Here is a 22,257-nt window from a genome sequence, read left to right on the forward strand (position 1 = left end):
ACCGCGAAAGGGAGTTTGGAGGCTGAGCCGCGGCCGAGCAGGTCTAACCGATCCCGGCGTGATTCCAGCCAGGCCCGGTACCCTATACCGAACTCGACAGGGTGGCTGTATCCGGGACCCTGGAACCCTGGGCGGGGAGCCTAGGGGCGAGAGGGGCCCCATGGAGCTCGGGCAGACTAGAAGTACCCTCGTCTGCCCGCTGGAGGGCGCCCTTCCCGGAGCGGAGGGGACCCCCCAAGCGACCAAGTGCAAGCCGAGTTTGGAGCTCGAAACCCGGCCACACTTGGTAGTATGTCCCGGTGAGGAACATGCCCATGGAAGTAAGAGCTCAGCGGGAGCAGCCACTCAGGCTACCCGGGAATGTGTCACTGTCCCCCGGCCAAGACTTGGCGGCAGGTCCCGGGGAGGAATAGTGCCCATGGAAGTAGCCCAGCGGGAGCAGCCGCTCAGGCTACCCGGGAATGTGTCACTGTCCCCCGGCCAGACTTGGCGGCAGGTCCCGGGGAGGAATAGTGCTCATGGAAGTAGCTCAGCGGGAGCAGCTGCTGAGGCTACCCGGGAATGTGTCACTGTCCCTGGGCCACACTTGGTCGTTGGTTCCTGATGAGGAACATGCCCATGGAAGTAAGAGTTCAGCGGGAGAAGCCGCTCATGCTACCCGGGAATGTGTCACTGTCCCCCGGCCAGACTTGGCGGCAGGTCCCGGGGAGGAACAGTGCCCATGGAAGTCGGAGCTCCAACCTCCAAGTTGACCTCAGCGGGAGCAGCCGCTGAGGCTACCCGGGCATGGGTGACTGTTCCCCGGCCACACTTGGTCGGAGGTCCCGGTGTGGAACATGCCCATGGAAGTTGAAGGGAAGAGAACCGCGAAAGGGAGTTTGGAGGCTTAGCCGCGGCCGAGGAGGTCTCACCGATCCCGGCGTGATTCCAGCCAGGCCCGGTACCCTATACCGAACTCGACAGGGTGGCTGTATCCGGGACCCTGGAACCCTGGGCGGGGAGCCTAGGGGCGAGAGGGGCCCCATGGAGCTCGGGCAGACTAGAAGTACCCTCGTCTGCCCGCTGGAGGGCGCCCTTCCCGGAGCGGAGGGGACCCCCCAAGCGACCAAGTGCAAGCCGAGTTTGGAGCTCGAAACCCGGCCACACTTGGTAGTATGTCCCGGTGAGGAACATGCCCATGGAAGTAAGAGCTCAGCGGGAGCAGCCACTCAGGCTACCCGGGAATGTGTCACTGTCCCCCGGCCAAGACTTGGCGGCAAGTCCCGGGGAGGAATAGTGCCCATGGAAGTAGCTCAGCGGGAGCAGCTGCTGAGGCTACCCGGGAATGTGTCACTGTCCCCCGGCCAGACTTGGCGGCAGGTCCCGGGGAGGAATAGTGCTCATGGAAGTAGCTCAGCGGGAGCAGCTGCTGAGGCTACCCGGGAATGTGTCACTGTCCCTGGGCCACACTTGGTCGTTGGTTCCTGATGAGGAACATGCCCATGGAAGTAAGAGTTCAGCGGGAGAAGCCGCTCAAGCTACCCGGGAATGTGTCACTGTCCCCCGGCCAGACTTGGCGGCAGGTCCCGGGGAGGAACAGTGCCCATGGAAGTCGGAGCTCCAACCTCCAAGTTGACCTCAGCGGGAGCACTTGCTGAGGCTACCCGGGCATGGGCGACTGTTCCCCGGCCACACTTGGTCGGAGGTCCCGGTGTGGAACATGCCCATGGAAGTTGAAGGGAAGAGAACCGCGAAAGGGAGTTTGGAGGCTGAGCCGCGGCCGAGGAGGTCTCACCGATCCCGGCGTGATTCCAGCCAGGCCCGGTACCCTATACCGAACTCGGCAGGGTGGCTGTATCCGGGACCCTGGAACCCTGGGCGGGGAGCCTAGGGGCGAGAGGGGCCCCATGGAGCTCGGGCAGACTAGAAGTACCCTCGTCTGCCCGCTGGAGGGCGCCCTTCCCGGAGCGGAGGGGACCCCCAAGCGACCAAGTGCAAGCCGAGTTTGGAGCTCGAAACCCGGCCACACTTGGTAGTATGTCCCGGTGAGGAACATGCCCATGGAAGTAAGAGCTCAGCGGGAGCAGCCACTCAGGCTACCCGGCAATGTGTCACTGTCCCCCGGCCAAGACTTGGCGGCAAGTCCCGGGGAGGAATAGTGCCCATGGAAGTAGCTCAGCGGGAGCAGCCGCTCAGGCTACCCGGGAATGTGTCACTGTCCCCCGGCCAGACTTGGCGGCAGGTCCCGGGGAGGAATAGTGCTCATGGAAGTAGCTCAGCGGGAGCAGCCACTCAGGCTACCCGGGAATGTGTCACTGTCCCTGGGCCACACTTGGTCGTTGGTTCCTGATGAGGAACATGCCCATGGAAGTAAGAGTTCAGCGGGAGCAGCCGCTAAGGGCTACCCGGGAATGTGTCACTGTCCCCCGGCCAGACTTGGCGGCAGGTCCCGGGGAGGAATAGTGCCCATGGAAGTCGGAGCTCCAACCTCCAAGTTGACCTCAGCGGGAGCAGCCGCTGAGGCTACCCGGGCATGGGTGACTGTTCCCCGGCCACACTTGGTCGGAGGTCCCGGTGTGGAACATGCCCATGGAAGTTGAAGGGAAGAGAACCGCGAAAGGGAGTTTGGAGGCTGAGCCGCGGCCGAGGAGGTCTCACCGATCCCGGCGTGATTCCAGCCAGGCCCGGTACCCTATACCGAACTCGGCAGGGTGGCTGTATCCGGGACCCTGGAACCCTGGGCGGGGAGCCTAGGGGCGAGAGGGGCCCCATGGAGCTCGGGCAGACTAGAAGTACCCTCGTCTGCCCGCTGGAGGGCGCCCTTCCCGGAGCGGAGGGGACCCCCAAGCGACCAAGTGCAAGCCGAGTTTGGAGCTCGAAACCCGGCCACACTTGGTAGTATGTCCCGGTGAGGAACATGCCCATGGAAGTAAGAGCTCAGCGGGAGCAGCCACTCAGGCTACCCGGCAATGTGTCACTGTCCCCCGGCCAAGACTTGGCGGCAAGTCCCGGGGAGGAATAGTGCCCATGGAAGTAGCTCAGCGGGAGCAGCCGCTCAGGCTACCCGGGAATGTGTCACTGTCCCCCGGCCAGACTTGGCGGCAGGTCCCGGGGAGGAATAGTGCTCATGGAAGTAGCTCAGCGGGAGCAGCCACTCAGGCTACCCGGGAATGTGTCACTGTCCCTGGGCCACACTTGGTCGTTGGTTCCTGATGAGGAACATGCCCATGGAAGTAAGAGTTCAGCGGGAGAAGCCGCTCAGGCTACCCGGGAATGTGTCACTGTCCCCCGGCCAGACTTGGCGGCAGGTCCCGGGGAGGAATAGTGCCCATGGAAGTCGGAGCTCCAACCTCCAAGTTGACCTCAGCGGGAGCACTTGCTGAGGCTACCCGGGCATGGGCGACTGTTCCCCGGCCACACTTGGTCGGAGGTCCCGGTGTGGAACATGCCCATGGAAGTTGAAGGGAAGAGAACCGCGAAAGGGAGTTTGGAGGCTGAGCCGCGGCCGAGGAGGTCTCACCGATCCCGGCGTGATTCCAGCCAGGCCCGGTACCCTATACCGAACTCGGCAGGGTGGCTGTATCCGGGACCCTGGAACCCTGGGCGGGGAGCCTAGGGGCGAGAGGGGCCCCATGGAGCTCGGGCAGACTAGAAGTACCCTCGTCTGCCCGCTGGAGGGCGCCCTTCCCGGAGCGGAGGGGACCCCCAAGCGACCAAGTGCAAGCCGAGTTTGGAGCTCGAAACCCGGCCACACTTGGTAGTATGTCCCGGTGAGGAACATGCCCATGGAAGTAAGAGCTCAGCGGGAGCAGCCACTCAGGCTACCCGGCAATGTGTCACTGTCCCCCGGCCAAGACTTGGCGGCAAGTCCCGGGGAGGAATAGTGCCCATGGAAGTAGCTCAGCGGGAGCAGCCGCTCAGGCTACCCGGGAATGTGTCACTGTCCCCCGGCCAGACTTGGCGGCAGGTCCCGGGGAGGAATAGTGCTCATGGAAGTAGCTCAGCGGGAGCAGCCACTCAGGCTAACCGGGAATGTGTCACTGTCCCTGGGCCACACTTGGTCGTTGGTTCCTGATGAGGAACATGCCCATGGAAGTAAGAGTTCAGCGGGAGAAGCCGCTCAGGCTACCCGGGAATGTGTCACTGTCCCCCGGCCAGACTTGGCGGCAGGTCCCGGGGAGGAATAGTGCCCATGGAAGTCGGAGCTCCAACCTCCAAGTTGACCTCAGCGGGAGCACTTGCTGAGGCTACCCGGGCATGGGCGACTGTTCCCCGGCCACACTTGGTCGGAGGTCCCGGTGTGGAACATGCCCATGGAAGTTGAAGGGAAGAGAACCGCGAAAGGGAGTTTGGAGGCTGAGCCGCGGCCGAGGAGGTCTCACCGATCCCGGCGTGATTCCAGCCAGGCCCGGTACCCTATACCGAACTCGGCAGGGTGGCTGTATCCGGGACCCTGGAACCCTGGGCGGGGAGCCTAGGGGCGAGAGGGGCCCCATGGAGCTCGGGCAGACTAGAAGTACCCTCGTCTGCCCGCTGGAGGGCGCCCTTCCCGGAGCGGAGGGGACCCCCAAGCGACCAAGTGCAAGCCGAGTTTGGAGCTCGAAACCCGGCCACACTTGGTAGTATGTCCCGGTGAGGAACATGCCCATGGAAGTAAGAGCTCAGCGGGAGCAGCCACTCAGGCTACCCGGGAATGTGTCACTGTCCCCCGGCCAAGACTTGGCGGCAGGTCCCGGGGAGGAATAGTGCCCATGGAAGTAGCCCAGCGGGAGCAGCCGCTCAGGCTACCCGGGAATGTGTCACTGTCCCCCGGCCAGACTTGGCGGCAGGTCCCGGGGAGGAATAGTGCTCATGGAAGTAGCTCAGCGGGAGCAGCCACTCAGGCTAACCGGGAATGTGTCACTGTCCCTGGGCCACACTTGGTCGTTGGTTCCTGATGAGGAACATGCCCATGGAAGTAAGAGTTCAGCGGGAGAAGCCGCTCAGGCTACCCGGGAATGTGTCACTGTCCCCCGGCCAGACTTGGCGGCAGGTCCCGGGGAGGAATAGTGCCCATGGAAGTCGGAGCTCCAACCTCCAAGTTGACCTCAGCGGGAGCACTTGCTGAGGCTACCCGGGCATGGGCGACTGTTCCCCGGCCACACTTGGTCGGAGGTCCCGGTGTGGAACATGCCCATGGAAGTTGAAGGGAAGAGAACCGCGAAAGGGAGATTGGAGGCTGAGCCGCGGCCGAGGAGGTCTCACCGATCCTGGCGTGATTCCAGCCAGGCCCGGTACCCTATACCGAACTCGGCAGGGTGGCTGTATCCGGGACCCTGGAACCCTGGGCGGGGAGCCTAGGGGCGAGAGGGGCCCCATGGAGCTCGGGCAGACTAGAAGTACCCTCGTCTGCCCGCTGGAGGGCGCCCTTCCCGGAGCGGAGGGGACCCCCCAAGCGACCAAGTGCAAGCCGAGTTTGGAGCTCGAAACCCGGCCACACTTGGTAGTATGTCCCGGTGAGGAACATGCCCATGGAAGTAAGAGCTCAGCGGGAGCAGCCACTCAGGCTACCCGGCAATGTGTCACTGTCCCCCGGCCAAGACTTGGCGGCAAGTCCCGGGGAGGAATAGTGCCCATGGAAGTAGCTCAGCGGGAGCAGCCGCTGAGGCTACCCGGGAATGTGTCACTGTCCCCCGGCCAGACTTGGCGGCAGGTCCCGGGGAGGAATAGTGCTCATGGAAGTAGCTCAGCGGGAGCAGCTGCTGAGGCTACCCGGGAATGTGTCACTGTCCCTGGGCCACACTTGGTCGTTGGTTCCTGATGAGGAACATGCCCATGGAAGTAAGAGTTCAGCGGGAGAAGCCGCTCAAGCTACCCGGGAATGTGTCACTGTCCCCCGGCCAGACTTGGCGGCAGGTCCCGGGGAGGAACAGTGCCCATGGAAGTCGGAGCTCCAACCTCCAAGTTGACCTCAGCGGGAGCACTTGCTGAGGCTACCCGGGCATGGGCGACTGTTCCCCGGCCACACTTGGTCGGAGGTCCCGGTGTGGAACATGCCCATGGAAGTTGAAGGGAAGAGAACCGCGAAAGGGAGTTTGGAGGCTGAGCCGCGGCCGAGGAGGTCTCACCGATCCCGGCGTGATTCCAGCCAGGCCCGGTACCCTATACCGAACTCGACAGGGTGGCTGTATCCGGGACCCTGGAACCCTGGGCGGGGAGCCTAGGGGCGAGAGGGGCCCCATGGAGCTCGGGCAGACTAGAAGTACCCTCGTCTGCCCGCTGGAGGGCGCCCTTCCCGGAGCGGAGGGGACCCCCCAAGCGACCAAGTGCAAGCCGAGTTTGGAGCTCGAAACCCGGCCACACTTGGTAGTATGTCCCGGTGAGGAACATGCCCATGGAAGTAAGAGCTCAGCGGGAGCAGCCACTCAGGCTACCCGGCAATGTGTCACTGTCCCCCGGCCAAGACTTGGCGGCAAGTCCCGGGGAGGAATAGTGCCCATGGAAGTAGCTCAGCGGGAGCAGCCGCTGAGGCTACCCGGGAATGTGTCACTGTCCCCCGGCCAGACTTGGCGGCAGGTCCCGGGGAGGAATAGTGCTCATGGAAGTAGCTCAGCGGGAGCAGCTGCTGAGGCTACCCGGGAATGTGTCACTGTCCCTGGGCCACACTTGGTCGTTGGTTCCTGATGAGGAACATGCCCATGGAAGTAAGAGTTCAGCGGGAGAAGCCGCTCAAGCTACCCGGGAATGTGTCACTGTCCCCCGGCCAGACTTGGCGGCAGGTCCCGGGGAGGAACAGTGCCCATGGAAGTCGGAGCTCCAACCTCCAAGTTGACCTCAGCGGGAGCACTTGCTGAGGCTACCCGGGCATGGGCGACTGTTCCCCGGCCACACTTGGTCGGAGGTCCCGGTGTGGAACATGCCCATGGAAGTTGAAGGGAAGAGAACCGCGAAAGGGAGTTTGGAGGCTGAGCCGCGGCCGAGGAGGTCTCACCGATCCCGGCGTGATTCCAGCCAGGCCCGGTACCCTATACCGAACTCGACAGGGTGGCTGTATCCGGGACCCTGGAACCCTGGGCGGGGAGCCTAGGGGCGAGAGGGGCCCCATGGAGCTCGGGCAGACTAGAAGTACCCTCGTCTGCCCGCTGGAGGGCGCCCTTCCCGGAGCGGAGGGGACCCCCCAAGCGACCAAGTGCAAGCCGAGTTTGGAGCTCGAAACCCGGCCACACTTGGTAGTTGGTCCCGGTGAGGAACATGCCCATGGAAGTAAGAGCTCAGCGGGAGCAGCCACTCAGGCTACACGGCAATGTGTCACTGTCCCCCGGCCAAGACTTGGCGGCAAGTCCCGGGGAGGAATAGTGCCCATGGAAGTAGCTCAGCGGGAGCAGCTGCTGAGGCTACCCGGCAATGTGTCACTGTCCCCCGGCCAAGACTTGGCGGCAAGTCCCGGGGAGGAATAGTGCCCATGGAAGTAGCTCAGCGGGAGCAGCCGCTCAGGCTACCCGGGAATGTGTCACTGTCCCCCGGCCAGACTTGGCGGCAGGTCCCGGGGAGGTATAGTGCTCATGGAAGTAGCTCAGCGGGAGCAGCTGCTGAAGATACCCGGGAATGTGTCACTGTCCCTGGGCCACACTTGGTCGTTGGTTCCTGATGAGGAACATGCCCATGGAAGTAAGAGTTCAGCGGGAGAAGCCGCTCAGGCTACCCGGGAATGTGTCACTGTCCCCCGGCCAAGACTTGGCGGCAAGTCCCGGGGAGGAATAGTGCCCATGGAAGTAGCTCAGCGGGAGCAGCCGCTCAGGCTACCCGGGAATGTGTCACTGTCCCCCGGCCAGACTTGGCGGCAGGTCCCGGGGAGGAATAGTGCTCATGGAAGTAGCTCAGCGGGAGCAGCCACTCAGGCTACCCGGGAATGTGTCACTGTCCCTGGGCCACACTTGGTCGTTGGTTCCTGATGAGGAACATGCCCATGGAAGTAAGAGTTCAGCGGGAGCAGCCGCTAAGGGCTACCCGGGAATGTGTCACTGTCCCCCGGCCAGACTTGGCGGCAGGTCCCGGGGAGGAATAGTGCCCATGGAAGTCGGAGCTCCAACCTCCAAGTTGACCTCAGCGGGAGCAGCCGCTGAGGCTACCCGGGCATGGGTGACTGTTCCCCGGCCACACTTGGTCGGAGGTCCCGGTGTGGAACATGCCCATGGAAGTTGAAGGGAAGAGAACCGCGAAAGGGAGTTTGGAGGCTGAGCCGCGGCCGAGGAGGTCTCACCGATCCCGGCGTGATTCCAGCCAGGCCCGGTACCCTATACCGAACTCGGCAGGGTGGCTGTATCCGGGACCCTGGAACCCTGGGCGGGGAGCCTAGGGGCGAGAGGGGCCCCATGGAGCTCGGGCAGACTAGAAGTACCCTCGTCTGCCCGCTGGAGGGCGCCCTTCCCGGAGCGGAGGGGACCCCCAAGCGACCAAGTGCAAGCCGAGTTTGGAGCTCGAAACCCGGCCACACTTGGTAGTATGTCCCGGTGAGGAACATGCCCATGGAAGTAAGAGCTCAGCGGGAGCAGCCACTCAGGCTACCCGGCAATGTGTCACTGTCCCCCGGCCAAGACTTGGCGGCAAGTCCCGGGGAGGAATAGTGCCCATGGAAGTAGCTCAGCGGGAGCAGCCGCTCAGGCTACCCGGGAATGTGTCACTGTCCCCCGGCCAGACTTGGCGGCAGGTCCCGGGGAGGAATAGTGCTCATGGAAGTAGCTCAGCGGGAGCAGCCACTCAGGCTACCCGGGAATGTGTCACTGTCCCTGGGCCACACTTGGTCGTTGGTTCCTGATGAGGAACATGCCCATGGAAGTAAGAGTTCAGCGGGAGCAGCCGCTAAGGGCTACCCGGGAATGTGTCACTGTCCCCCGGCCAGACTTGGCGGCAGGTCCCGGGGAGGAATAGTGCCCATGGAAGTCGGAGCTCCAACCTCCAAGTTGACCTCAGCGGGAGCAGCCGCTGAGGCTACCCGGGCATGGGTGACTGTTCCCCGGCCACACTTGGTCGGAGGTCCCGGTGTGGAACATGCCCATGGAAGTTGAAGGGAAGAGAACCGCGAAAGGGAGTTTGGAGGCTGAGCCGCGGCCGAGGAGGTCTCACCGATCCCGGCGTGATTCCAGCCAGGCCCGGTACCCTATACCGAACTCGGCAGGGTGGCTGTATCCGGGACCCTGGAACCCTGGGCGGGGAGCCTAGGGGCGAGAGGGGCCCCATGGAGCTCGGGCAGACTAGAAGTACCCTCGTCTGCCCGCTGGAGGGCGCCCTTCCCGGAGCGGAGGGGACCCCCAAGCGACCAAGTGCAAGCCGAGTTTGGAGCTCGAAACCCGGCCACACTTGGTAGTATGTCCCGGTGAGGAACATGCCCATGGAAGTAAGAGCTCAGCGGGAGCAGCCACTCAGGCTACCCGGCAATGTGTCACTGTCCCCCGGCCAAGACTTGGCGGCAAGTCCCGGGGAGGAATAGTGCCCATGGAAGTAGCTCAGCGGGAGCAGCCGCTCAGGCTACCCGGGAATGTGTCACTGTCCCCCGGCCAGACTTGGCGGCAGGTCCCGGGGAGGAATAGTGCTCATGGAAGTAGCTCAGCGGGAGCAGCCACTCAGGCTACCCGGGAATGTGTCACTGTCCCTGGGCCACACTTGGTCGTTGGTTCCTGATGAGGAACATGCCCATGGAAGTAAGAGTTCAGCGGGAGAAGCCGCTCAGGCTACCCGGGAATGTGTCACTGTCCCCCGGCCAGACTTGGCGGCAGGTCCCGGGGAGGAATAGTGCCCATGGAAGTCGGAGCTCCAACCTCCAAGTTGACCTCAGCGGGAGCACTTGCTGAGGCTACCCGGGCATGGGCGACTGTTCCCCGGCCACACTTGGTCGGAGGTCCCGGTGTGGAACATGCCCATGGAAGTTGAAGGGAAGAGAACCGCGAAAGGGAGTTTGGAGGCTGAGCCGCGGCCGAGGAGGTCTCACCGATCCCGGCGTGATTCCAGCCAGGCCCGGTACCCTATACCGAACTCGGCAGGGTGGCTGTATCCGGGACCCTGGAACCCTGGGCGGGGAGCCTAGGGGCGAGAGGGGCCCCATGGAGCTCGGGCAGACTAGAAGTACCCTCGTCTGCCCGCTGGAGGGCGCCCTTCCCGGAGCGGAGGGGACCCCCAAGCGACCAAGTGCAAGCCGAGTTTGGAGCTCGAAACCCGGCCACACTTGGTAGTATGTCCCGGTGAGGAACATGCCCATGGAAGTAAGAGCTCAGCGGGAGCAGCCACTCAGGCTACCCGGCAATGTGTCACTGTCCCCCGGCCAAGACTTGGCGGCAAGTCCCGGGGAGGAATAGTGCCCATGGAAGTAGCTCAGCGGGAGCAGCCGCTCAGGCTACCCGGGAATGTGTCACTGTCCCCCGGCCAGACTTGGCGGCAGGTCCCGGGGAGGAATAGTGCTCATGGAAGTAGCTCAGCGGGAGCAGCCACTCAGGCTAACCGGGAATGTGTCACTGTCCCTGGGCCACACTTGGTCGTTGGTTCCTGATGAGGAACATGCCCATGGAAGTAAGAGTTCAGCGGGAGAAGCCGCTCAGGCTACCCGGGAATGTGTCACTGTCCCCCGGCCAGACTTGGCGGCAGGTCCCGGGGAGGAATAGTGCCCATGGAAGTCGGAGCTCCAACCTCCAAGTTGACCTCAGCGGGAGCACTTGCTGAGGCTACCCGGGCATGGGCGACTGTTCCCCGGCCACACTTGGTCGGAGGTCCCGGTGTGGAACATGCCCATGGAAGTTGAAGGGAAGAGAACCGCGAAAGGGAGTTTGGAGGCTGAGCCGCGGCCGAGGAGGTCTCACCGATCCCGGCGTGATTCCAGCCAGGCCCGGTACCCTATACCGAACTCGGCAGGGTGGCTTTATCCGGGACCCTGGAACCCTGGGCGGGGAGCCTAGGGGCGAGAGGGGCCCCATGGAGCTCGGGCAGACTAGAAGTACCCTCGTCTGCCCGCTGGAGGGCGCCCTTCCCGGAGCGGAGGGGACCCCCCAAGCGACCAAGTGCAAGCCGAGTTTGGAGCTCGAAACCCGGCCACACTTGGTAGTTGGTCCCGGTGAGGAACATGCCCATGGAAGTAAGAGCTCAGCGGGAGCAGCCACTCAGGCTACCCGGGAATGTGTCACTGTCCCCCGGCCAAGACTTGGCGGCAAGTCCCGGGGAGGAATAGTGCCCATGGAAGTAGCTCAGCGGGAGCAGCCACTCAGGCTACCCGGGAATGTGTCACTGTCCCTCGGCCACACTTGGTCGTAGGTCCCGGTGAGGAACATGCCCATGGAAGTCGGAGCTCCAACCTCCAACCGGGTGAAGCCTCCGAGAGCTAGCCGGGAATAGGGCGCCAATCCCGGCTACCGCCCTCCAGGCTTGCCCCGGTCGAAAGACCTACGTCCTCGCACCAGCACAAGCGCAAAAATTTTCTAAGTGTGGGAGAACCGAGGACCCGCCCGGTGGCACTCTGCCTCTCGCTGCCGCCCTCCTGGAAGCGTCCTCGGTCACTGTGTGTGCGGCAGATATCAGAGCTCCGGAAAGGTGAAAAAGAACCGGTAAGAGGGCGAATCCGGCAGCTCCCTGCCGGGCGAGGACCACCGCGAGCGGCGGGGACGTCAGACGGGAGACGCGCGGCGGACCTTTCGTCGGAGTGCCTGGGATTTTGACCTCGGAGAAGTTCGAAAAAATTATGCGGTCGGAGCTGTCTGCCCCGGCCGGGGAAGGCTCACCGCCGGCGGCTGCCAACCCCTGGCTTGCCCGCTGGATGCCCTTTCGGAGGCTGCTGAAAAAGAACTGTCAGGCGGGCACCTCTCGGAAGAACCGCAGACCAAAACGACCGGTAAAAATTTTGGGCGATCCGACACGTAGTGCACCTTCGGCGGCAGAGAAAAGCAGCAAAAATACCGGTCAGAGAAGGGGAGTTTTGGTCGACTCTGCCAGGTTTTTGCACTAAGTCAGATCCGTAATGCCAGCGGGACTGAGTCGCTTTTGCGTGCCGTGGTCCTGGAGGCCTGCTCGGACAGAGCGGTCCTTCGGGTCCCGCGGGAAGGGGCATTTCATGTTCCTCTGCGGGAGGTGATCCATTTTCTGCGGGAAATGGCGAGCCCCTTCGGCTACAAGAGTGTGTAGGTCCCGCTCAACAGTCTACGTCCTTAACCATCGGGGACTTTGTAGATTTTGCCCAAAATCGCTCTCCGCAGAACAGAGCGTGAGGTCTCCGCGGCGGAGGCCGGAAAAGGTGCGAGGTGAGCGGCATGGTATGACTGGGCTCGTGCCGCTCACTGCTACCCGGAGCGTGGCGCCCTCCGGGTAAAAAGCTAGCCGGGGCGAGTAGGTGGGTTGACGGGCGCATAAGCAACGCCGTCCCCGCCGTACAAGGTGCCGGTGGCCTGGCGAACCACCGGCGTAAGGCTAGCCAGGGCGTACCGCGGGGCAGAGGGCGCATAAGCCACGCTCTCTCTCCATCCCACCAGCACAAGCGAAAAATTTTCAAAGTGTGGGAGAACCGGCTTCCCGACCGGTGGCACTCTGCCTCTCTCTGCCGCCCTCCTGGAAGCGTCCTCGGTCACTCGGAGTACGGCAGATTTAAGAGCTCCGGAATGGTGAAAAAGAACCGGAGAGAGGGCGACTCCGGCTTCTCTCTGCCGGGCGAGGACCACCGCAGGCGGCGGGGACCTCTGACAGGAGGCGGCGCTGCGGGCAGGCTTTCTAAGTGCCTGGGCTTTTGGCCTCGGCGAAAGTCGAAAAAATTATGCGGTCGGAGCTTTCTGCCCCGGCCGGGGAAGGCTCACCGCCGGCGGCTGCCAACCCCTGGCTTGCCCGCTGGATGCCCTTTCGGAGGCTGCTGAAAAAGAACTGTCAGGCGGGCACCTCTCGGAAGAACCGCAGACCAAAACGACCGGTAAAAATTTTGGGCGATCCGACCCGTAGTGCACCTTCGGCGGCAGAGAAAAGCAACAAAAATACCGGTCAGAGAAGGGGAGTTTTGGTCGACTCTGCCAGGTTTTTGCACTAAGTCAGATCCGTAATGCCAGCGGGACTGAGTCGCTTTTGCGTGCCGTGGTCCTGGAGGCCTGCTCGGACAGAGCGGTCCTTCGGGTCCCGCGGGAAGGGGCATTTCATGTTCCTCTGCGGGAGGTGATCCATTTTCTGCGGGAAATGGCGAGCCCCTTCGGCTACAAGAGTGTGTAGGTCCCGCTCAACAGTCTACGTCCTTAACCATCGGGGACTTTGTAGATTTTGCCCAAAATCGCTCTCCGCAGAACAGAGCGTGAGGTCTCCGCGGCGGAGGCCGGAAAAGGTGCGAGGTGAGCGGCATGGTATGACTGGGCTCGTGCCGCTCACTGCTACCCGGAGCGTGGCGCCCTCCGGGTAAAAGGCTAGCCGGGGCGAGTAGGTGGGATGACGGGCGCATAAGCAACGCCGTCCCCGCCGTACAAGGTGCCGGTGGCCTGGCGAACCACCGGCGTAAGGCTAGCCAGGGCGTACCGCGGGGCAGAGGGCGCATAAGCCACGCTCTCTCTCCATCCCACCAGCACAAGCGAAATATTTTCAAAGTGTGGGAGAACCGGCTTCCCGACCGGTGGCACTCTGCCTCTCGCTGCCGCCCTCCTGGAAGCGTCCTCGGTCACTCGGAGTACGGCAGATTTAAGAGCTCCGGAATGGTGAAAAAGAACCGGAGAGAGGGCGACTCCGGCTTCTCTCTGCCGGGCGAGGACCACCGCAGGCGGCGGGGACGTCTGACAGGAGACGGCGCTGCGGGCAGGCTTTAAAAGTGCATGGGGTTTTGGCCTCGGCAAAAGTCGAAAAAATTATGCGGTCGGAGCTTTCTGCCCCGGCCGGGGAAGGCTCACCGCCGGCGGCTGCCAACCCCTGGCTTGCCCGCTGGATGCCCTTTCGGAGGCTTCTGAAAAAGAACTGTCAGGCGGGCACCTCTCGGAAGAACCGCAGACCAAAACGACCGGTAAAAATTTTGGGCGATCCGACCCGTAGTGCACCTTCGGCGGCAGAGAAAAGCAACAAAAATACCGGTCAGAGAAGGGGAGTTTTGGTCGACTCTGCCAGGTTTTTGCACTAAGTCAGATCCGTAATGCCAGCGGGACTGAGTCGCTTTTGCGTGCCGTGGTCCTGGAGGCCTGCTCGGACAGAGCGGTCCTGCGGGTCCCGCGGGAAGGGGCATTTCATGTTCCTCTGCGGGAGGTGATCCATTTTCTGCGGGAAATGGCGAGCCCCTTCGGCTACAAGAGTGTGTAGGTCCCGCTCAACAGTCTACGTCCTTAACCATCGGGGACTTTGTAGATTTTGCCCAAAATCGCTCTCCGCAGAACAGAGCGTGAGGTCTCCGCGGCGGAGGCCGGAAAAGGTGCGAGGTGAGCGGCATGGTATGACTGGGCTCGTGCCGCTCACTGCTACCCGGAGCGTGGCGCCCTCCGGGTAAAAGGCTAGCCGGGGCGAGTAGGTGGGATGACGGGCGCATAAGCAACGCCGTCCCCGCCGTACAAGGTGCCGGTGGCCTGGCGAACCACCGGCGTAAGGCTAGCCAAGGGCGTACCGCGGGGCAGAGGGCGCATAAGCCACGCTCTCTCTCCATCCCACCAGCACAAGCGAAAAATTTTCAAAGTGTGGGAGAACCGGCTTCCCGACCGGTTGCACTCTGCCTCTCGCTGCCGCCGTCCTGGAAGCGTCCTCGGTCACTCGGAGTACGGCAGATTTAAGAGCTCCGGAATGGTGAAAAAGAACCGGAGAGAGGGCGACTCCGGCTTCTCTCTGCCGGGCGAGGACCACCGCAGGCGGCGGGGACGTCTGACAGGAGACGGCGCTGCGGGCAGGCTTTAAAAGTGCATGGGGTTTTGGCCTCGGAGAAAGTCGAAAAAATTATGCGGTCGGAGCTGTCTGCCCCGGCCGGGGAAGGCTCACCTCCGGCGGCTGCCAACCCCTGGCTTGCCCGCTGGATGGCCTTTCGGAGGCTGCTGAAAAAGAACTGTCAGGCGGGCACCTCTCGGAAGAACCGCAGACCAAAACGACCGGTAAAAATTTTGGGCGATCCGACCCGTAGTGCACCTTCGGCGGCAGAGAAAAGCAACAAAAATACCGGTCAGAGAAGGGGAGTTTTGGTCGACTCTGCCAGGTTTTTGCACTAAGTCAGATCCGTAATGCCAGCGGGACTGAGTCGCTCTTGCGTGCCGTGGTCCTGGAAGCCTGCTCGGACAGAGTGGTCCTTCGGGTCCCGCGGGAAGGGGCATTTCATGTTCCTCTGCGGGAGGTGATCCATTTTCTGCGGGAAATGGCGAGCCCCTTCGGCTACAAGAGTGTGTAGGTCCCGCTCAACAGTCTACGTCCTTAACCATCGGGGACTTTGTAGATTTTGCCCAAAATCGCTCTCCGCAGAACAGAGCGGGAGGTCTCCGCGGCGGAGGCCGGAAAAGGTGCGAGGTGAGCGGCATGGTATGACTGGGCTCGTGCCGCTCACTGCTACCCGGAGCGTGGCGCCCTCCGGGTAAAAGGCTAGCCGGGGCGAGTAGGTGGATTGACGGGCGCATAAGCAACGCCGTCCCCGCCGTACAAGGTGCCGGTGGCCTGGCGAACCACCGGCGTAAGGCTAGCCAAGGGCGTACCGCGGGGCAGAGGGCGCATAAGCCACGCCGTCCCCGCTGTACAAGGTGCCGGTGGCCTGGCGAACCACCGGCGTAAGGCTAGCCAAGGGCGTACCGCGGGGCAGAGGGCGCATAAGCCACGCTCTCTCTCCATCCCACCAGAACAAGCGAAAAAATTTCAAAGTGTGGGAGAACCGGCTTCCCGACCGGTGGCACTCTGCCTCTCGCTGCCGCCCTCCTGGAAGCGTCCTCGGTCACTCGGTGTCCGGCAGATTTCAGAGCTCCGGAATGGTGAAAAAGAACCGGTGAGAGGGCGAATCCGGCTTCTCTCTGCCGGGCGAGGACCACCGCAGGCGGCAAGGGACGTCTGCCAGGAGACGGCGCTGCGGTCAGGCTTTAAAAGTGCATGGGGTTTTGGCCTCGGCGAAAGTCGAAAAAATTTTGCGGTCGGAGCTGTCTGCCCCGGCCGGGGAAGGCTCACCGCCGGCGGCTGCCAACCCCTGGCTTGCCCGCTGGATGCCCTTTCGGAGGCTGCTGAAAAAGAACTGTCAGGCGGGCACCTCTCGGAAGAACCGCAGACCAAAACGACCGGTAAAAATTTTGGGCGATCCGACCCTCAGTGCACCTTCGGCGGCAGAGAAAAGCAACAAAAACACCGGTCAAAGAAGGGAGGTTTTGGTCGACTCTGCCTGGTTTTTGCACTAAGTCAGATCCGTAATGCCAGCGGGACTGAGTCGCTTTTGCGTGCCGTGGTCCTGGAGGCCTGCTCGGACAGAGCGGTCCTTCGGGTCCCGCGGGAAGGGGCATTTCATGTTCCTCTGCGGGAGGTGGTCCATTTTCTGCGGGAAATGGCGAGCCCCATCGGCTACAAGAGTGTGTAGGTCCCGCTCAACAGTCTACGTCCTTAACCATCGGGGACTTTGTAGATTTTGGCAGAAATCGCCCCCCGCAGGTCCTAGCGGGAGGTCTCCGCGGCGGAGGCCGGAGAGGGCGCGAGGTGAGCGGCATGGTATGACTGGGTTCGTGCCGCTCACTGGTACCCGGAGCGTGGCGCCCTCCGGGTAAAAGGCTAGCCGGGGCGAGTAGGTGGGTTGACGGGCGCATAAGCCACGCCGTCCCCGCCGTACAAGGTGCCGGTGGCCTGGCGAACCACCGGCGTAAGGCCAGCCAGGGCGGACCGCGGGGCAGAGGGCGCATAAGCCACGCTCTCTCTCCATCCCACCAGAACAAGCGAAAAATTTTCAAAGTGTGGGAGAACCGGCGACCCGACCGGTGGCACTCTGCCTCTCGCTGCCGCCCTCCTGGAAGCGTCCTCGGTCACTCGGTGTCCGGCAGATTTCAGAGCTCCGGAATGGTGAAAAAGAACCGGAGAGGGGGCGACTCCGGCTTCTCTCTGCCGGGCGAGGACCACCGCAGGCGGCAAGGGACGTCTGACAGGAGACGGCGCTGCGGGCAGGCTTTAAAAGTGCATGGGGTTTTGGCCTCGGCGAAAGTCGAAAAAATTTTGCGGTCGGAGCCGTCTGCCCCGGCCGGGGAAGGCTCACCGCCGGCGGCTGCCAACCCCTGGCTTGCCCGCTGGATGGCCTTTCGGAGGCTGCTGAAAAAGAACTGTCAGGCGGGCACCTCTCGGAAGAACCGCAGACCAAAACGACCGGTAAAAATTTTGGGCGATCCGACCCTCAGTGCACCTTCGGCGGCAGAGAAAAGCATCAAAAATACCGGTCAAAGAAGCGAGGTTTTGGTCGACTCTGCCAGGTTTTTGCACAAAGTGTTGGCATCGTGCGGCGTCGCGCTTTGCCGTACCGTATCCCCAATGGAGCGGCGCCCGGCGGGGTAGGCTAGCCATGTGAGGTCGAGGGCGGGAGGACGGGACGTAAGCCAGGCCGTTCTCCACAAGAAATTCCGGACGCGGAGACCCCTTCTCCGCCCTACGGTCCCCAATGGGGTGGCGCCCGGCGGGTGAGGCTAGCCATGGGAGGACGGGACGTAAGCCAGGCCGTTCTCCACAAGAAATTCCGTACGCGGAGACCCCTTCTCCGCCCTACGGTCCCCAATGGGGTGGCGCCCGGCGGGTGAGGCTAGCCATGTGAGGTCGAGGGCGGGAGGACGGGACGTAAGCCAGGCCGTTCTCCACAAGTAAATTCCGGACGCGGAGACCCCTTCTCCGCCCTACGGTCCCCAATGGGGTGGCGCCCGGCGGGTGAGGCTAGCCGTGTGAGGTCGAGGGCGGGAGGACGGGACGTAAGCCAGGCCGTTCTCCACAAGTAAATTCCGGACGCGGAGACCCCTTCTCCGCCCTACGGTCCCCAATGGGGTGGCGCCCGGCGGGTGAGGCTAGCCATGTGAGGTCGAGGGCGGGAGGACGGGACGTAAGCCAGGCCGTTCTCCACAAGTAAATTCCGGACGCGGAGACCCCTTCTCCGCCCTACGGTCCCCAATGGGGTGGCTCCCGGCGGGTGAGGCTAGCCATGTGAGGTCGAGGGCGGGAGGACGGGACGCAAGCCAGGCCGTTCTCCACAAACTCCCAGCGGTAGAGTCTCGGCTCTCCGCTCTTTTGATCGATCTGACACAGCGCGATCCGGCGGGGCAGGGCACTTTGCTCGGTCAGGGGTATTGGCCCCGGCCGGTTTATGGTAAAGCGTTCCTTAGCCTCAGTCTTGGTCGCGCATCAATCCCCCGCTCCCCGTGAGCGGCTGTCGTCCTCTGCCTAAGGTTGTGTAGCGCGGTGCCAGTGTGGTCCTCGCACGGCCCCGCTCCTGCCACAGCGGTAGGACTCTCTGCTTCGGCTGAGGTTTGCTACGAAGCGTATGGAACGGGCGTACTCCACCGTACCGTGGGTGGGGGGCGGCGGCGTTGGCGGCGGCAGCGTCCAGCGCGGAGCTCCGGCTCCCGCGGCAGCGCCTCGCCTAGTGTCCCTCGGGCAAGTCCAATCGCCCCCCGCCCGGTCGGAGAGCGCAGACACACCTCTGTGTCCACGGTTTATTTCCGCAGCACGAAAAGGGACGGCTCCCGCCTGCTCCTCGCGGCGGCGACGAGGCTTAGACCCACCGTGGCGTATCCGCGGTAGGTATGCTCGTCGGTCGGAGGAGCGGTTGCGGTCGAGTGGTCCCCAGTGTACCCTGTTAGCGCTGCCCGCCTACGCCTGAAGAGCTGCGGACCGAGAAAAAGGTTCGCTCCGCTGCTGACGGCGAAGCGCGCGGCACGCCGCGGAAGAGGAGAGGGAGCGGTCGCCCCCGGGGCGGCTCCCCTCCGAGTCCGGCAGAAGCAGAGATTGTAGCGGAGGGGGGGGTTTCTAAATTCCCCGGGCGTGTTATCCCCAGCGGTAGCCTTTGAACTCTTCAACCGCAAGCACGATCGCACGTTCACAGCACCCGTCACTAGGAGCCGGGCCAGAGGCGGGCGGCAGACGAAACCGACATGAGCGCTTAAGGGTATTGCACCCCCGGCGCCCAGACCCTGGAAATTGAGTCTGCCCCCAAAGCCCACCCGCGTCCTCCTTGGCGCTCCCGGAGTACATGGTCGTAGATGGGCCATCGGTCGCTAATGCCAAACTGCGTCCCAGGGGTGCGTCCCCTCTGACCAACGGCAGACCCATCCCTCTCGCCAATCCGCGGATCCCCGCCAGGTCCCGAACAGGGCTCGTCCTTTAGCGTTTCAAATGCGCCCTCCCCGCCATACGAGGGGTTGAGGACCGTAGCCTTCCCTTACGAGAGGCACCAGGGGTGCGCCTGCTCGAGGGCCCGGCCGTGGGCGTAACGCTTGGGCCGCCCGGGGGAGTCGGTAGACCATGGGAGACCAACACTCGCACACGAACGTTGCCCGTGCTTTTGTGGAAGAGAGCTTCTTGCGAGGTTGTCGCTGCGGTGGCGCCCGGACAAACCCTATCCCTAAAACTTCTGGGGAATTGGCGTCTAAGCCTGCACCCTGCACGGTATCCCTGCACCCACGAAGGGGGCCGTGGAAGGCTTGGGGTCGCGCCGGCGAAACCGACCGGATGCCCGGGGTACTGAACCCCCGGGGTCCCACCCTGGAAATTGAGCCGTCCGACCCCGCCACGTCTTCCTAGTGCTCTCCTTGGCTCCCCCGCCTGTGGGCATCGTTAGGGGCTGCGGTCATCAGCGCCGGCTAAGCTTCGGCAACACGGCCGACCCACCCCTTCGGCGCCTGGGGGTGCCTGGTCCCAGTCCGGGCCGTTCCGTAGGGGCGGCTATCCCTTACATGAGGGACTCGGTGCGTCCGCTCGGGCTGCGGGGCTCCGGCTCCGACAGCCGGGGAGCTGGTTTTGACCGCGGGCCTCCACGGGAACCGGCAGGGACCGGACTAGGCGTCAAGCCGAAAATAACCCCGGCACCCTCTGCTTCCAAAGCGAGGGGACCTTTGGCCGAGCGGGGGCACCGGAAGCCGAACCGACCCCAACCCCTCTTCCTACCCCAGGGCTGGGCTGACCAATCCCCTGATCGGGTCTAAAATGGAAGAAGGGGATTCGAGGGAAGGGGCTGGCGGAAGGCAGTTGCCCGACGGAGTAGGCGAAGGCCAGGCCGTTTCCGAGTCCCGAGCAGAGGAGGGCGAACTCGGCTCTTCATCGACCGACGGCGAGGCGAGGGCGGTGGCTGCCGCGGGGAAGACTCCATTGCTCGTCAGCGCGCTAGGAGCGGGGCCGACTGGCTGCTCGGGGTATGGCATCCCCGGGGGCCCACCCTGGAAATCTTCGCTCCTCAGCCGCTGCAGGTTATAAGGTCCCGCCGCGCGTAAGCGCTCAACTCTCCGACCCACGGATGTCGAGCCCATGGTGAGCCGGCCGTTTCGTACGGGGAAAAGGGGTCCTCTGGCCCCACATCGATCGAGGGGGTTTAGATCCGCGGAGGCACGCACCGCGAGGCGAATCGCTGCTTTTCCCCAAGAGGTTAACCTTCAAACCACCGAGTAGGTTCGGGGCAGGGCCGACAGTCTGCACTGGGGTATTGCATCCCTGGTGGGGCGACCCTGGAAATCTCTGCCCCTTTCCACTCTTTCGGTTGGGCCTCTCGTCGGGGCGAGCGTAAGTCGGCAAGCAGACGTGGGAAGAGGCTTCTTACCGGTGACACTCCCTTCGTGAGAGAGGCAGGTACTCGCCCCGGACCCCGGTCCAAATCTGCGCGGGCCGGACGGCCTCGGCCCTAGCCGAAGGCCGCTCCCGCGAAGCCAGGGAGCCGAAAAAATAACCCCGACACCCTCCGCGACCTCGCGTGCTTCCAAAGCGAGGGGAAACTTTGGCCGAGCGGGGCACCCGAAGCCGAACCGACCCCAACCCCTCTTCTTACCCCAGGGCTGGGCTGACCAATCCCCTGATCGGGTCTAAAATGGAAGAAGGGGATTCGAGGGAAGGGGCTGGCGGAAGGCAGTTGCCCGACGGAGTAGGCGAAGGCCAGGCCGTTTCCAAATCCCGAGCCAGAGGAGGGCGAACGACGTTCTTCATCGACCGACGGCGAGGCTAGGGCGAGGGCGGTGGCTGCCGCGGGGAAGACTCCATTGCTTGCCAGCGTGCTAGGAGCGGGGCCGACAGGCTGCTCGGGGTATGGCATCCCCGGGGGCCCACCCTGGAAATCTTCGCTCCTCAGCCGCTGCAGGTTATAAGGTCCCGCCGCGCGTAAGCGCTCAACTCCCCGACCCACGGACGTCGAGCCCATGGTGAGCTGACAGTTTCGTACGGGGAAAAGGGGTCCTCTGGCCCCACATCGATCGAGGGGGTTTAGATCCGCGGAGGCACGCACCGCGAGGCGAATCGCTGCTTTTCCCCAAGAGGTTAACCTTCAAACCACCGAGTAGGTTCGGGGCAGGGCCGACTGTCTGCACTGGGGTATTGCATCCCTGGTGGGGCGACCCTGGAAATCTCTGCCCCTTTCCACTCTTTCGGTTGGGCCTCTCGTCGGGGCGAGCGTAAGTCGGCAAGCAGACGTGGGAAGAGGCTTCTTACCGGTGACACTCCCTTCGTGAGAGAGGCAGGTACTCGCCCCGCACCCCGGTCCAAATCTGCTCGGTCCGGCCGTCGTCGGCCCTAGCCGAAGGCCGCTCCCGCGAAGCCAGGCGATCCGAACCGAGGATCCGCGCGAGCCTTCTCCAAGCCCTCTGCCGGGCGCTGGTGTTGAAAGCGTAGCGGACCCTGTTCGCCGGAGCGATAGGAGCGGAGCACCGGTCCCGCAGGGTTGAAAGCTGGGTAGCAGCGCCGTAGCTTCCCTCCCAGCCTTCCCCCGGACCTGGCGCCCGATCCCCTCCGCTCCTCTGTGCGTTGGCGGGCGGCGCTGCATGGGTACGTCGCGACGGCTCCTATCGTCTCTCTCGCTTAACAGTGTGGAGAGGTGGTGGTGGAGCCGTCCGACACTCGAGGTGCTGAAGTTGAGCGTCCAATGCTTTCCTTCTATGCGCAGCCTACAGGAGCTGTCCGAGCTTCGGAGGTGCTGATGGAGGTGAGAGTCGAGCGCCACTTCTTGGCTGAACTGAGTGGGGAAAGCCAGCGACTGCGAGAGGGAGGGGAAGGGAAGGCTTTTTCGGGTCCTTGGAAGGGACCGAGAGCATCTTTCTTGCCCCCCTGCCCTAAGCTCCATCCAATGTTGTCTGCGAGGTCTTCTCCGGCGGCGGAGAAGCGCTGCGGTAGCAGCAGCAGCAACGAGCGTTCCCATTAGCTCACGGAGCCTGACTC

Source organism: Engystomops pustulosus, unplaced genomic scaffold, assembly GCF_040894005.1.
Source record: "Engystomops pustulosus unplaced genomic scaffold, aEngPut4.maternal MAT_SCAFFOLD_182, whole genome shotgun sequence".
Classification (NCBI taxonomy): Eukaryota; Metazoa; Chordata; class Amphibia; order Anura; family Leptodactylidae; genus Engystomops; species Engystomops pustulosus.